Source organism: Pelobates fuscus, chromosome 2 (assembly GCF_036172605.1).
Source record: "Pelobates fuscus isolate aPelFus1 chromosome 2, aPelFus1.pri, whole genome shotgun sequence".
NCBI lineage: Eukaryota > Metazoa > Chordata > Amphibia > Anura > Pelobatidae > Pelobates > Pelobates fuscus.
Window position 1 is genome coordinate 404,057,161 of NC_086318.1, and position 12,861 is coordinate 404,070,021.

Sequence of the window (12,861 nt, forward strand, 5' to 3'; positions counted from 1 at the left end):
AAAAACTGTTTAATGCTGAATGAGATTATGGAACTTGGAGACTCCATACACGATGACCAGTTTAATGACATGAAGCACATACAGTGCTTACAGTGTCCCTTTAAATAAGCAGAAAAAAAACTAAAATATTATTGTGTTGACAATGGGCAAGGCAATGGCAAGCTCTGAGCCAGGATGTTATTGCAGGTTTTAAAGCAAGAACGATCGCAAGTTCTTTGGCGAATGCAACAACAAAAAGAATTCACATAGACACACCAAAGTTATTTAGAACCAAAAACACAGACTATCACCTATAAATGGCTGTACAGAACTGATATAAATTCTGTTTTTTTGGAGGAAAGAAAACAAATACCTTTTCGCTTTTCTTGGTGCATTTACTAGTGAGTCCTGAATTTTCAAATTTCCTTTGTTCTGTAAAAGTAACTTTAACTCTATGAGTGTCAGGGGCATTTCTGATGTTTTGTTGTTGGCACCAGTGATTACAAGACAGACAAATGCACATATTAGCAAAACAGAGGCGTTTATAGGCAAGAAGAGATGGCTATGTTAGTTAGCAAACATCAGCTTTTTGATTGACACAGTAAAAATACTAGAAATGTTTGTGCAGCCATGCTTTGGTGATTTGAGTGATTTATATGTCATCTTTCAAAATTCAAAACCAATCCAAAATCCATTTTTGAATATGCCAAAAAGCCTGCGTTTCATTTCTGGGTCTCAAGACTAGAGACCGTAGGGTGTGTTTGTGTGTTCAGCTGGTGGGTGTAAAGAACAAACAAAGCAGGGAATAAGACAGGGTTAGAAAGATGTTAACAATCTGCATACAAAATGAAACAGAAACATATTAGGAAAAAAAACTAAAGTGGGCAGCAACTTGTCCAGATGTCTTCTTCTCTGTCACGAGAAGATGCTGTTACTCTTTGTTCACTGTGACCATTACCATGGAAAATGAATATTCATTAAAAAAACTAAAATGAAAAAAAAAAAGACCACTGGAAAAGTCAGCTTTACGCTTATTGTCACGTTAAGCTTTTGTGCCAAATTGAAGCTGAAGAAAACAGAGTGACTGGTTCCCTTACGAGGGGATGTTTTTTAAAGACGTTGTTTTGCATCTCTGGACGATAAACTAAGACACCTTAAAGCAAATTTTGAAAACTAAAAGGACTTTTGTAACTCATTTATTTTAGAACCCTGGAGATTTTCTAGAGTGTTATGTGGTCTGTTAAAGTAAATATATGTGGTTTCGTCTTGTACATTCGGCTTAGTTATCTTCTGTATTGCTTTTGTTAAAAATATCGATTCCAGCTCTACTCTTTAATTTCTGTTTTGGTGTTCAGAACACCTGGAATCTATGTTTGCACAGATAACTTTCTAATGTATAACAAAAAGAATCACAGACCTTTCCAAACGGCTTGAACAAGACCCTGTTAGGATTGAAATGTTGTCTGCTATGCTTTTTTTAGGGAAAAGTGTTAAACTGATCTTATTTTATGAATTAATGTGTCCATATTTCCATAAGTAGGCTTTTGCATAAAAATTGAACTATGAAATATATAGATTAGATTCTAGATAGACTGATATGTTGATAGGCATCATCAACTGGCCTTTCATGTATGATACAGGAAATTTTACATGTCAGTAATTTCCTAAATCTACCTCATATGTTATTTAGAGCCACTTAAAATTGTTGTACTTAATATCTGTTTAACATCTACAATTTTTTTGTACAAGTTTCTTTCATACCTGTAATTCTTTATAATTCTTATAGACGGTACAGCCTAAGAAGAAGACTGTTCGTTCATGGTCATCTGCACAAGATTAATGCATGAAGAACGGAAGAATGGTTGCCATAAGAGTACTTAGGGCATTAGCTCAACTAAGTTTCTAGATCTCATAGCATGTGATTTTAAGACTGTAAATTTAATTTTGGTGAGTGATAATTGGGAGATATGTCTTCGGGAAAGGTCACTAAGCTATGTCTACTGAAAATCCAATCAAGACTTAAGTAATATTGAGATATATAAAATTGAGACATGTCGTATATGAATTGAGCACAACACTATGGAGCTTAAGGAAGTAACCTCTAGAAGCTCAGTTCACAAACTTTCAAATATTTCCTATGACATTGTTCCTATGTGAACAATTCAAATATTACACCATCGATTGTAGATTAAAGAGGCAAAGTACCTATTTTAAAGCCTTGTCCTGCAGCCCTCCCTCACTCCACTCCATTTCCTGGGAACATGACATCTGAATCGAACTCAACGGCAATTAAACATCTGTCTCAAAGAAAGATGGACATTTTCTACACAGTACTAAATGTGACATACTGAACTACTTCAGATCTCTTTCACCAAAATATACAAGTAATATACATTCTAAAAATATAATTTTTGATCTGTGGTAACATGAAGTATTACAAGTTCATATGAGCTTTTAGAAAAACATTCAGGATTTTTGGCAAGTCTTGGAGATGCAACATTTCATCAATGGTCTTGACATTTTATCAAACCTTTGTAAAGTATGAAATACTAATTAGAACTCTTGGGAACATGTATGTTTAAGTATGTCATGGATACATTTAACTTTTCAGCTAATTGTACGGCATTGAGCTTAGAGCTATATCTATCAAATGTGAGAAGTTGAGGATAGCATCTGAAAAGTATATGTCGAAAACATGGGATTTTAAAAAAGAACAAAACATGGCAATAGGATATTTTTTAAGAGCCGCAGGCATTGAACTGGTTAATTAGAAGTCCACAATGGGGTGTACATTTGACAGGGGCCTATTTTGTGCATGTTCTCAGTATACAGCAAGAATAAGTCCATCTTTTGTCTTAGCAAAGTGGGCAATTCATGGGAATTGCCATATTTTATGCGTCGACACACACAGATGAAAACACATTACTTCCATGCGGTGGGCTAATAACACCAATGCGAGTGACTTTTGGTTCGGTGAATTTACATTTTTCTTGATACTAATGGGAGGCAAAGTGTACTCATCCCAAAGACTCAAAATCAAAATGACAGTCATCAATACATCAAGTGACATATCCATCTTGGATGCACCAGATATTTCTGTCTGAAAGTTTATTTAAAAGCGCGCTTTGCTATCCAAAACAATAATTTTTTCGTGTATCTGCTCGGATTAGTTTTCCTTTCATAAGACCGTAAGGATCAGCACCTACGGAGACGAGGAAGCAATCACCTTAATGCATTTGGATGCATTTGAAAATACGTAAATGTAATCGGTGGCTCAAAAAAAACCTATCCTTTGGAAAGTTTGCAATTCTGCATGTCTAACAAGGGCACCGCCGGACAGTATCTTTTCAGGGTCTGTAGTATCGCATCTCCGCACTTTATACAAAGAGACGACACTCTGTCACTGATAGATCATCCACTGTACATAAATATATATATTTATATATAGCTATATATAAATATATATATACGCATATATATAAATATATATATTCCATATTTTATATTTAACTTATAAAATTACATGGTTATATTTTAGCTATTTAACCTTTGTAAGATGCGCCTTTACAAATACATATACAATTTAGAAAAAATAAATGAACAATGAAACTTTTTAACATTTAATTTTAAATGTATTATTGAAAGAAGACAGTACATTAATTTGTATAAGTTTAAAAAAAACACACCAAAATTATTTTAAATGCATATTTCCTTAAAGTGGCAATGTGATTTATTTCCTTTCAGTATTCCTTTCCCCATGTTCCTTGTATATGAATGATTATACTCTCCCCTTGCCGCTTGTTTTTTTTTTTCTATTTATTATATTTTCTATTTTTTGTGTCAGATCTCAATTTCTCAGTGCCTCCATTTTGTTTTTCTTTGGTCATGATGTCTGCACTTTTTTTTGCGGGATTCTTTACACTGATGGTTCGTGGGTAATTTACCTTGACATCTGAAAGAGAGACGTGTTTAAGTCCTGCCCGTTGACATTATGTCAAAGATCGCATCTCTGCATATGAAAAAGTAGTCTCTACTGTTTATATATATATATATAAATAAGGTGAATTCCAAAAATATAAATGAGGGGAAGAGGAGCAAAAAAATAATAATGAAAATCCCCTGCAATATGACAATGTCACTAGGAGTATGGTAAGGCTGCAAAAAATGGGAAATATTTTTGCATTAATACTTTTATTGTATTTTAGTCCTCTGTGTGACTTAGAAATGATTATGAGAATCTTTGACATGTATTGAAATCGCAAATTAAATCTTAAAATTGGTATTTCAAAAATACAAAAAAATAAATAAATTTAGTGACTCTGTGCATACTAGATATATTTAAAATATATACTTTTTTTTAAAACAATTTTATAAATTCGTGATTAAAATAACAATTGTGATAGATGCCCAGGAAAAATACTAAACTATATTTATAGTAGACAAAGTAAATTAAAATTTCTAAATATGGTATTTCTCCACAAACTTGATACAGATTTCATGTAAAAGTACGTCAGATATAGAGAGGCTTCTAAACCTGGGATTTTTAATTAATGTGACCCATATGTTTACATGTAATAAATGGAAAATAAATGCTTTAATAATGTTTTTTGGGGTTTTTTTTTAATACACATAAAAATAGTTTAAATATTCTAACATACATCAACAAATATATCACCACAAAACAGAATCTATTAATGGCATATTTTAAAAGTAATGCTGTGATGCTATAATCTTCTGTGCAGTATATATGATATAAATATTTAGATAGATATCACAAAAGTGTTAATATTACTCTATTAAGTTTCAAGATATTCAGCAATGCTGTATTGTAAGTAAAAATGTACATGTGAGCTTGCATACTGTTTGTAAAACTGCTATTGAATGATAATTATTCTGGAGCATAGGTGTAAAAAAAGAAAATGTAATATTTAAATCAGCATTATCCTTATTTTGCCATTACAAAATCATAAATAAAAAGACTGCTGACAATGGGTGCACTGTGTAATGTGTTTTAAATATTTTAATTGCTGGATAACAGTATTACAAATAATTTTGTATTTCATTGTCAAGAATACTATGCTAAAAAAATAAATCTAAAAATGTAAAGAACAATAGAAATTTAAAAACATAAATAAAAGGTAAAGTTTCGTAATACATTTATATAAGTAGTTCTAATATAAAATTGCACAGCATTTAAAATATATATGCAAAAGCTATTTATCTGCGTTTTTTGAGAGAAAACCTAAAGGGAGGTGCAGAAAGAATTTAAACAAAAAATAAGTAAAACTAGCAGACATTTTAATTCACAGCTGTATTCAGACAAGATAAAAATGAAAATTAGTTGATGTACAGAGCACCATAAAAGCATATGAACTAGACTTTCTATGTTGAAAAAAAAGTTTAAGAATGTCTGCTTACAAAAATGTACTCCTCGGAGAGTATTCTTTAACAAAAGCTGGGCTGATGTTTAAGCAACTAAGCATTTATATCTTAATTAAATTTACAATAATTTATATGGTGTCAACATATTCTGCAGCGCTGTGCAATAGGTAAAGAAGAAAAACATTTAATTCTAACAAAATATTATTGACATACTGGTACAGTGGGTGAAAGTGGCCCTGCTCATTTGAGCTTACAATCCAAAACATATACATTTTAAATTCCACTGTAAATACAAAATAAAACAGATCCCTCTTTGTTTCCTTTGCTCTCACTATATCAGAAGAGAAAATATTTATATTTATACTTAACCTTTAACACAGAGTGGGAGGACTTTCTTTGGGCAGTGATGTAGAGGCACATGATAAGTTAATTTAGGGAGTCAAAATTAAATTAGCAAAAAATAATCAGGATTAAATTCGCAGACGTGATCATTCATATCATAATTGCAATTTCCCATATCTATAAAAGAACGTGTTATGCGTAATATGCCCTTTTGGTTGCATTGCTTGTTAAAATAAACCAGTGACTGATTGATAAGAAAAATAAGTTATCTAAAAGTGAAGTGTGGGGCTTTCCCTTGAATTCTTTATACATCTGGTAAACTGGCAAGTGCAACTTCTTAAATTCTCCATGGATATAAATACATTTCAGTTGGGCATAGCCAACAGGCTTTTTTCAATACAATATAATTAACTCCTTTTAATTATTTCTATTATTTAATTATAATTTTTTACAAAAAGTAATTTTTTTTATGAGTTTACAGTCAGATGTATTGGAGAGTGTCTCGTTGAGTGTTCCCCTTACAATACAGTGAAACACATATTGTATCATGAATAAGAAAAGTGTGGCCCATAAAGATTTAAAACATATTAGTTAACAAATTATTAATTTTAAACACTGTTATTATTATTGTGATTAAACTACTAGATATATGGTTTGCATTTTATATTGCTCTCACATTAATTTAAATCTGCTTAATTCACTAAGAGCAAATTGGGGAATAATATTATGAAATACATTTTAACCTCTAACTTTATTTGCATTCATCACAGATGGTAAGTATAATTAAGTCTGAAAAAAAAAATATATATATATATATTTTTTAAACAGTTTAAGTTACCAGAGCAAGTAGAAAATATTGCTCTGGCCACCATTTTGTACCTGAACACAGGCGTGTATAATGGAAGATAGATAATTGATTTCAGTAAACTTATCTAATCTAAATAATTGTTGTATTGTTTATAACTTTTTAATTGGTATTTTGCAGCAGTAATTAATTATTTCATCTTATATTAGGCCTCTAAATACTCTTTTTTATTTTTATTTTTTAAATAGTTATTTCAAACTCACTAGTAAATAAATGAAAATGTTCTATACGTGTTTCTTTTCTTTCTGTCAAAAAACTAAAATTGTCTGCTAAAACTACTTAAAAGCACATTACTGCAATTTCAGAAAATGTTAGTGAATTAGTTGATTGTAATACCTTCCATTTAATATAACAGCCAGAAAAATTGGAAATGCAAAAACAAAAACCAAAAAAAAAATGAAACACTGGACATTTTAAGCTTTAAAAACCGTAGTTTAAAATGTGGATCCATTTTTTTTTTTTAAATGAACCATTAAAGAGTGACAAAAATGTCAGAAATAGCATGTCAAATAGTAAATACAATACCTTCTTTCAGCGAATTGACCAATTATTGCAGAGATTTGATGTTCTGTAAAGGAGCCTGACAAAATAACAAATATTCCAAGCAAAAAACATTCAAAAATAACACAAAACTCCTCTTTAGTGACGAGGTAGCAAGAATAATGTGTCATTATCTACTGTTACCTTTCAACTGGGAGGTCGTTTGTCTTCTTTGGTGATCTAATAGTGTGGTGCTCCCAGACAGCCAGCTATATACCAGCAAGCTACTTTGCTCACACCTCAATGAGTGCCAGTTACCTTGCCTCCCTCTTAATTACCATTGAGCTCTGCATGATCTGTAACCCAGTGGCTAGAAGAGTGTTTAAATAAGAACAGTCACTTTGAAGGCATTGGCGCATTCTATAAACAAACTAAAATTATGCTATTAGCATATTAGCAGTGTTTTTTTCTATAAAACCTTTCTTTTAAATCATTTGACTCAAATTCAAGTCTATGCTGGCAGAGCCTGGCATTACATGCAAATTTATGATGTCCCATGACTGCAGCTGCTCCCACACATGTGTGAAAGTCATCACATAAAAAAAGAAAGCAACTATGCATGCATGTGTAGGATAAATTATCACATTGGTCACTTGGAAAAACAACGGATTCTACATGATTGGTGCCATTTTTTTTATACTCTCTTGGTAACATAAACCGTTTAACAGATGGTCCACGCTAGGTGATATGATCATTTCTGCGCACTCAAGAACAAGGAAAAGGTTTAAGGTTTAATTTCACAAATCGTTCTTGTAATAATTGTTTAGTGCTACCCTGCAATTATTTTAAAAGCGGAAAAATTAGGCCACCATTCATTTTAGGGGAGACTGTATGCAATCCAGGGGTGTTGTATGTTAACTGTACTAATTCAGCTAATTCTAATTGGTTTAAACTGTTGCCCAAGAAAGAGTTTATTTGTGTCCTTTGTGAGCTATATTAACTATTCTAATTGCTATAGAATATTTATTTATTTTTTATTTTTTTTCCAGGTTTTTGTCACATTACCTCATTACCAGTGCTATTTTGACACATTAGTATTATTATACCAATTATGTGGATAAAAAAAAATAAAATAAAAAAAAATCGGTGTAGAATCATCTTTTCCTTCTCTTCACTACTTTGCATTTTAATTGCATTCTTCAGTCTTCAGATTGTAAATCCCTTATCTCAGATGATGGCAAACAACCAGATTTTCACTTGGACAAGATGTAGTCTTGTATGGGTGCATCTATGTCAAAATCTGTGCAGAATGCTATCTAATCAGTAATGGGTGTTATGACAAACACACTCTCCAAATGACTCTTCCAAGCTGATTTTCAAACAAAAGCTGCTGAACAAACAAAGGTTTAAAGCTCCAACTTCTGATAAATCTATATCTTTAGAGTCTGATTCTGATAGGGAATCTAATATTCCTTAGAAATCAGTAAAAAAAAAAAAGCCATTTTGCCACAAGCCTCCAGAAGCAATTTGATAAATTATGCAAAATAGCCCATTCATGTCAGGCAGAAGGGACTAGGAAATGGACGAGGGCTAAAGCCGCAACTCTATGGACTCAGATTCTTGTATGGATGAGAAGGTCATGACAGAATCCATAAAGGATTGAAATGGTTATGAAACCGAATCTAAGATACCGGTAGATAGTTCTACAATAAATGATTCATAAACATACATTATAATAGGGAAAAAAAGCCAAAAAATATAAAAAGGTTGACCTAGAGGTTCAAGAACTATATCACAAAGGTGCAATCACTTAAGTTCCACTAGACACAGTTGGGTTTGTGGATATTCCGAGTGGAGAAAAAAGACAGATAAATGCACCCAGAAAAAAAACCTAAATGTCAACAGCCTTGTTGTTTCAAAATGCAGGAAATAAATTATTTGAAAGATTTTCTTCATCCATCCAATTGGATGGTATAGATAGATTTGAAAGATGCTTAATTGACTGTATCAATTGCACCAGAATGTCGTCATCTTCAACTGCCGTCATTTCCGGATTTCCTCAGCCCCATGGTGCTTCACAAAGTTAATGGAATCAGTTTTGGCATACCTAAGAAGCAGATGTGTTCGCATGACAATATATGTGGATGACATTTTTATAAAGTCATAAGAAATGTATTCATTGAAAGTGCGCATTCATTAGACATTTGAAATGTTGCCGGGTTTCCTGATGCAATGGGAGGTATCAGTAGTCAGACCAACCAAAGAAATAGAGTTTCTAGGTATCTCCATCAATTCAGTAGAAAGTAAAATCTATAAAGAAACACATTTATTTCAAGCTGAACAAGTCATTTATGATATTGAGACATTTGGCCAGAATGATAGGCCTACTTTTTGCACTTCAAGTTATTTTTCTTTGACCTGGAGCCTGCAGGCATTTCAAGAGACATCGCCAAACAAAATATAGAGGGTACAGCTGATTATCTACAGAAAATACAGCAGAATAGTGTAATACAGCAAAAGGTTTAATAGTTATGTGCCATAGTGGATTGCACTCACAAGATTAAGACTTTTAAAATTGCCTTAGGGTGCCTCCCCTTGGATGGTTGGGGGGCTGGTCCAAGACTCTCTCTCCACCTCTGATGGTGTCACCACAATATGGAAGGCTGGACTCAGGAAGCTGTGGAAAAAGTCCTGAGGAAGTCTCTTGCGAGACGAAACGCGCAGGACCGCTTTTGTATATACCTAATTTTTTATTACATAAAATAAAGATTACTTTTTCCACAACTTCCTGAGTCCAGCCTGACAAAGAAAAGATTCCTCATATCAACTGTCGAGATCTTTTGGAGGGTTTATTTGCTTTTAAAAGTTTCCTAAAACATCAGATTTGGCCAAGCAATTTTGGAAATTTTGTCTGAATTAAAATATTAATGTGAGAATGGAATACTTACCAAGAATATCCAATGTAATTGCAAACTGGCAATCTCGTAATGTAATAGTTTTTGGAGATTGGCATTAGAACAGAAATGTTTTCTTAAAAATAGAAAGGCTTTGGGGTTCTTTTTGAATCAATCTATTTGCTTCCAGACTAAATACTCAACTTCCAAAATTCTCTGGTTGAAAGCCAATTGGAAGCACTAGCAGTGGAATCTTGGACACAAAGAAGAAATTATGCATTTCCTCCATTTACAATGATGCCACAAACGCTGATTCAACTGAGAGACCAATCGGCAACTTTGGTACTAATTACACCATTCTGAAAGACAAAGATATAGTTCCCAACAATATTGGAGATGATTATGGATACACAGATTGATAAAATCATTCCCACAATGTTTTAAATCTAAAAGGTTTATTCCACGATTTATTACAGGAGAACCTTCTAGTTTGGTTGATATCGGGGAATACTGCTCAGTCAATGGAGTATTGGGAACAACAATGTCATTACTACAACAAGCCTGAGGTCCAGGAACAAACAGATTTTACAAGAGTGCCTGGGGAACATGTACTGTACTGGTTAGTGCATGGTGAGGGATCCCTTTTCAGCACCTTTGAATCATATTGTGAAATGTTTATCTGACCTTTCAACATGGAAATAATATAAAACCATTCATAAAGAATTCATTTTTCTGCACATCATAGAGTTCTTGAAGGTTTTTCAGTAGGAAAATACCTCTCTTTGTGTCATTTAATGAAAGGAATAATATTTATCGATCTGGATCTTTATATAACATTTCAGGATTTTACTACGTCATGATTTCTCATCATTTATATTAAAAGAACACTATAGTGTTAGAAATACAGCATTGTATTCCTAGCACTATATGGTCCTTCTGTTGCCCCCTTCCTCCCTCTCCCCCCCCCCCCCTCCCCACTCCCAGGTCATGTAAATTGATAAATAACCCTTTAAACACTTACCAGATTACCTGGGTCAGGCTCCTCCTCCTCCAATGTCAGCCGATGGGGGGGGCACCTAATGCACATACGCCACCCATGCATTAAGCCTTCCCCATAGGAAAGCATTGACTCTGTGCTTTCCTGAGGGGTTTCTCAACACACTGGATGTCCTGATGCAAAGTGTAAGGACGTCCAGCGTCATTTCACGAAGTCAAACTCTGTGAAATTGCAGGAAGTGCCTCTAGTGACTGTCTGGTAGTCGACCACTAGAGGCAGTCCTTAAACTACAATGTTTTACAATGCAGGTTTAATGGGACAGGGACACTGCATCTAAACCATATCGATGACATTAAGTGGTCAGAGTGCTTTTATTGTCCCTTTAACCCCTTAAGGACCAAACTTCTGGAATAAAAGGGAATCATGACATGTCACACATGTCATGTGTCCTTAAGGGGTTAAATAATGTGTTCCCTCCCTTGGCATTGCACTTTATTTATTATGTATTTATTTATTAAAGGAGAGCTTTATCTAACATGTTTGATCCTTATATGTTTGAGGTTTTTTCCTTGACTGTATGATTATCATTTATTGATCATCTTATCTGTCTACCGTGCATTATTGATCTGCTCAATTTCAAGTCTCAAATCTTTCTGCAAATTTATCTTTGAGTGTAAATTTCAAGATCATTTGAAGTCAAGTTTATTCTACTTCTTTGATTACCTGCTTCATCAAACAAAGAGGATGTAAGAAAGTTGCTATTTATAATCTTGGTTGACAGCCGATTGGTGGTTAAAGAGTGATGTCATACATAGTCTCCTTATTCTGCTTTGTTGTTTGATTTGCAAATATTGTTAAGCTTTTCTTTGCTGTTATTTACCGTATTTATCGGCGTATAACACGCACAGGCGTATAACACGCACCTCATTTTTAGAAAGAAATTCCAGGAAATTTCCCCCCTCATCCCATAGTATTCCCCCCCCTCATCCCATAGTATCCCCCCCCCTCCTCCCATAGTATTCTCCCCCCTCCTCCCATAGTATTCTCCCCCCCTCCCCTCCCATAGTATTCTCCCCCCCTCCCCTCCCATAGTATTCTCCCCCCCTCCCCTCCCATAGTATTCTCCCCCCCTCCCCTCCCATAGTATTCTCCCCCCTCCCCTCCCATAGTATTCTCCCCCCCTCCCATAGTATTCTCCCCCCCTCCCCTCCCATAGTATTCTCCCCCCCTCCCCTCCCATAGTATTCTCCCCCCCTCCCCTCCCATAGTATTCTCCCCTCTCCCCTCCCATAGTATTATCCCCCCCTCCCCTCCCATAGTATTATCCCCCCCTCCCCTCCCATAGTATTATCCCCCCCCCTCCCCTCCCATAGTATTTCCCCCCCCTCCCCTCCCATAGTGTACTTTTCCCCCCCTCCCCTCCCATAGTGTACTTTCCTCTCCCTCCCCTCCCATAGTGTACTTTCCTCCCCCTCCCCTCCCATAGTGTACTTTCCTCCCCCTCCCCTCCCATAGTGTACTTCCTCCCCCTCCCCTCCCATAGTGTACTTCCTCCCCCTCCCCTCCCATAGTGTACTTCCTCCCCCTCCCCTCCCATAGTGTACTTCCTCCCCTCCCATAGTGTACTTTCCTCCCCCTCCCATAGTGTACTTTCCTCCCCTCCCATAGTGTACTTTCCTCCCCTCCCATAATTACTTACCTGTCCTGAAGCGTGGGCCGGCTTCACAGCGCGCACCGCGGTACAGGAACTTTAATTTAAGGTTCCGGTTTCCGGCGGGACTGAAAGGAAGTGTGCACACTTCCTTTCAGTCCCGCCGGAAACCGGAACCTTAAATTAAAGTTCCTGTACCGCGGTGCGCGCTGTGAAGCCGGCCCACGCTTCAGGACAGGTAAGTAATTATGGGATATCGGCGTATAACACG